Source organism: Peromyscus leucopus, chromosome 14 (genome assembly GCF_004664715.2).
Source record: "Peromyscus leucopus breed LL Stock chromosome 14, UCI_PerLeu_2.1, whole genome shotgun sequence".
NCBI classification, from domain to species: domain Eukaryota; kingdom Metazoa; phylum Chordata; class Mammalia; order Rodentia; family Cricetidae; genus Peromyscus; species Peromyscus leucopus.
Genome location: NC_051075.1, coordinates 76,308,607 through 76,313,717, shown reverse-complemented (window position 1 = coordinate 76,313,717; position 5,111 = coordinate 76,308,607).

Genomic DNA, 5,111 nt, shown 5'->3' with positions numbered 1-5,111 from the left:
TTAAATAGATATATACAGGAGTTCCCATCAAACAGCTGTGGAACATACTTTCTTCTCAACAGTCAGTGGGATGGTTTCTAAAATAGATCACATCTTCAGCCATGAAAGAAGTCTGAACAAATACAAAAAAAAAAAAAAAAAGAAATAGTTTTTTTTTGTGTGTCTTATCAGAATTAATTAAAGTGGAATTAAATGGAATGGAATTAAAGTGGAACTCAGCTGCAAGAGAAACTACAGAAATTATATATAAACACATGGACATTAAATAATGCATTTGTGAATAATTAGTGAGTTATTGAAGAAGCCAGAGGGGAAATTTTAATTCCTAGAATAAAATAAAAATGAAAACACAACTTACCACCACCTTTGGGACATAACAAAGGCAATTCTAAAATGAAAATTTATACCTGTGAATGCCTGCATTAAAACATTAGAGAAAATGCAAATAAATAACACAAGACAGATCTCAAAGTCATGGCAGAAGACAGAATAACCCAAACAAAAAATTATAATAATGTATAGAAATGTATAATAAAGATCCAGGTGGAAATAGATGACTTGAAGACAAAGAATAGTATAATGATCAATGAAAAAAAAAGGTTTGCTCTTTGAAAAGATAAAGTCCTTAGACAAACTAGCCACATAAAGAGAGAATTAATAAAATTAAAGAGAATTAATAAATCAGAAGTGAGAAGAGGGACACTGAGAACACACTGCTGAAGCCCAGGGATTGCCAAAGAACACCTTGAAAACGTACATTTGGATACACTGGAAGAGATGGCTCCCAGGGCACGAGCCCTTTTTGTTCCTGCAGACAACTGGAGTTCAGTTCCTAGAACCCATGTGGCTTGCAACTGCCTGAAGCTTCATCTGACACCCTTCTCTGGCTCCATGGGTATACCTGTGCGCGTGAGCACACACACACACACAAGTAACATAAATTAAAAATAATAATACTGAAGAAAGATGTTGAGGGACACATTAGAAGGTGGGGATACCTCTTGTGTTTATGAATTGTTGGAATTAATCTTGGGGAAATGGTCATATTACTGAAAGTGACATACGGAATCTGTAAAATTCCCATAAAGATCCCAGTGACACTCTTCACAGAAATAGAGGAGGAATTAAATTTCACATGGATGCACAAAAGACCCTGAATAGCCGAAGCAATCCAAGAAAAAAAGGGCAATGCCAGAAGCATCACAATATCTGACCCCCAATGACAGCACAAAGCCATACTAATAAAAACAGTATGGTGCCAACACAAAAACAGATAGGCAGGTCAATGGGATGCAATATAGGACCAGAAAGAAACCCTCTCTACAGCAACCATTTGATTTTTGGACAAAGATATAGAAACATATGTTGGAGAAAAGGCAGTCTCTTCAGCAGCTGGTGAGGGAAAACTGGCTATCCACATGCAGAAGAATGAAAGCAGATTTCAGCCCCTCACCTTCCACAAAATAAAAATAGATCAAAGGTCTTCATGTAGGTCAAGAAGCTGCAAAATACTGGATGAAAACACAGAGACCTAAGCAAAGACTGTCTTAAAAAGTTTTTTCCAGCCCAAGAAATAATAGCAAGAGTTCCCCAAAAAGGGTCAAATCATATTAAGAAGCTCCTGTACAGCAAAGGAAACAACCAACAGAGTGAAGGCACAGCCAGCTGAGTGCAGGAAACCTTCACTAGTGTGCATCTGAGGAGATTAATATCCAGAGTCGGTAAAGAATTTTTCTGAAATTACCCAAACTAAATAATCCAATCAAACAGATGGGTTAATGAACCAGGCAGTGCTCCAAAGAAGAAATACACATGGCCAAGAATGATATGGAAACCACTCAACATCCTTGACCATCAGGGAAATGCAAGACAAAACTTCATGGAGACTCCATCTCATACTAGTCAGAAGGCTAAAACCAAGAAAACAACAAAGGCTATCAAGGGATTTGGGAGGAAAAGATCAATGTATACTATTGGTGGGAATAAAAATTAGTTCAGACTCTGTAAAAATCCGTATGCAGGTTCCCCAAAGAAATAAAATAGAACAAGCACATAATACAGCTATGGCACTTTTGAGAGTATATAGAACAACAGAAGTCAGTTTACTATAGAAATACTTGCTCATCCATGCTATCAAGACACTTTTCACAGATGTCAAGTTATGGAATCAGCTTACATGTCAAGCAACAGATGAATGGACTAAAACATGTATATGTATACACAACAGAGTTTTGTTTGGCCACAGTGAAGTATGAAATTATGTAATATGTTTAAAAAATGTGTAACAAGAGAACATCTTATTAGGCAAAAAAAGCTGAACTCAAAGACAAATATTGCATTGTACACAGCACAGATTTTAAAATTTTAAATTATTTCTTTTATTTTTGAGATTATAAAATAATTACACATTACCCTTCCCTTTCCTCTTTCCAAACCTTCCCTACAACTCCTTCTTCTCTTTCAAATCCATAGCCTCTTTTTTATGAATTGTTGTTACATTCATAGATGTGAACATACGTAATATACACATATATACCCCTAATCTTCTCAGTCTGTATAATGTTACTAGCATGTATGTTTTCAGAGCTTACCATTTGGAATTGGATAACCAATAGTATATGTGTCTCTTCACTGGTGAAGACTATTTTACCTGCTTTCAGCATTCCATAGTTGCCTATAGTTCTTTGTGTAGAACTGAAGCCTGGTGTCCACTTTGGCACATTCATTGTCCTTGTTCAGCTAATGTTTAAGCTGTCATGTTGGTGAGATAATGTGTAGATTTTAAAATATAATATGTAAAAGTAGAAGAGAGACTGTTTGGGAAGAGGAAAGAGCCAGCAGGGGCAAGGATGGTAATGAAGGCAACAGAGGAATGAGAGCATGAGTATGATCAGCTTATTATGATCAAACTAAGTACTCGATATTCATGTATTAAAATGTTATAATGAAACTCGTGACCAGTGAATATATGCTAATGAAGAGGAAAGTGTTGCGGGATATTTGAACATTGTGTGAAGATGTGTTGCCTTTTACCTCACCTGCCTAAGGCACCTTCTGATTGGTTTAATAAAGAGCTGAATGGCCAATACCTGGGCAGGAGAGGATAGACAGGACCTCTGGGAAGAATCTGAGAGGTGGGAGATTTACCAGTGAGACCCAAGGGAAAATCAAACATACTATATAGAGGAAAGGTAATGAACCATGTGGCAGAACATAGATTAATATAAATGGGTTAATTTAAGTTTTAAAAGCTAGTTGAAAACAAGCCTAAGCTAATGTCAAGCTTTCAGAATTAATAAGAAGTCTCCATGTCATTATTTGAGAGCTGACAGTCCAAAGAAAGATTTGCTACATTTGGTGTCCAATGTGGAGGCACATATATCCAAGCTTAGGGCCTGAGAGCAGCTGGCACACTACTCGGTGGTGGGAGACTAGGTAGAAATGCCTGCCATAGCATGGACCCAGCAATTTCCCAGAGCTGGGGCTAGTGGATGCAGCTCCCCCTAGTGTCCACAGGCTTAAGGCTTGTCTCTCACGACAGAGGGGAACAGAGCCAGCTGCCAGCACCAAGTGTCAAACAGGAGCAGTAAAGAGCCTACAGGAAAAACAGAAGGGCTTTGCAACAATTTAGCAACATTTTTTAGTAGCCACAGTGCATAGAAAACCAGGTCCAGACAAAGAAAACCTTAGAACAGAGTCAGTATGCTTGAAAATGTGCTTATGTGCTGAAGAAAGAAAAGAAAATGGATATAGATAGTCATAGAAAATATGAATAGTTTAAAAATAATAAAGTGAAGTCTTTAAAGAGAGAGCAAAGTAATATAAAAAGAATAAGCCACATAAGGATATGAAATGTCATAATACAGGACATTTGGACCCTATATAGTGCTTTATTAATTAAAAAAATAAATACTAATGAACAAAAAGCAACAGCTACTGAGAGACACTGGACTGTAGGGAAAAAAAACCTGCTAAATTAAACCAGCCTATATATTTTAAGGATGTCTTAACTTTAGAAAAGAAGTCAGGAAATATGCTGCCCTGGAAGAGAGATTATGCCATTATTTCCACAGGAAACTAAAAGCTATAGATTTCTTCAAAATTAATAAACATCAGATTTGACTGAGGGAGACTACATGAAAATCTTGACTACAGATATAAAAGAATAAACCAAGAAAAACTTTAAGACAGCTGATCCCTCTACATGGGAACAGCTCTGAGACTGGATGAGGCATGATAAATCTTGTTGGCTAAAGAGTCCTCATGATTTATGGTTACATGCCAGTCTTTCATATGGCATTGATGGAGATTTATATTATAGTTTGGTTCTACACTCCAAATGGGCTTATGAAGTTGACAGATGCCTTTTACCTGCTCAAACATAGAGCAAGGAATCATCTTTAGCTGACTTTTGCACACCATATATTCCATATTTGTGTTAATGCAGATCTATGTATGGTTACCTTTAAAAGTTTATGTTTTCAGAACAAAAGGACCAATGAAGGCAACACATGTAGCCCAGGTGATCCATCCTTACAGAATGCCTCTGTTGCCATTTTCTCAAAAAAATATGCATCCATGACAACTTCAAAAGAGCTAGCTGGAATGGTCCAGCCTCACAGACTATTCCAGCCAGGACTTCAGTTAGGCCCTGCACTTTCCCATCACACAGAGATTGGACAACAAATAATATAGCTAGCTCTCTCAGGACTAGACAATTATCCCATTTTTCTCAGGGTTCCCTAAAGATGCCATCACCCCCAGAGATCAGGCAGTAATTTTAAGGACACTCATATGCTCTAAAAACACTAAGAATGCTTATAGTCCCAAGAATTGGGCTGGGTGGTTTTGGGTCATTTGGCAGGTTATGGTTGTTTGTCATTGTTTAGGGGGGTTAGTTGCAAGTTGTTAGTTGTTATTGGTCAAGTCAGAGAGGAAACTAAATAAACAAAGGAGATTGGGCTAAGGAATCTTTCTTTCTTTCTCTTTCTCCTATCATTTCTCTTCTACCCAGTGAAACCAAGGTAGAATATAAGAATGATAGGATAAAAGGGTAGATTGTTGAATCTACTTTTAAACTAAAAAGCAACTACTAGCCTCACATATTTTAC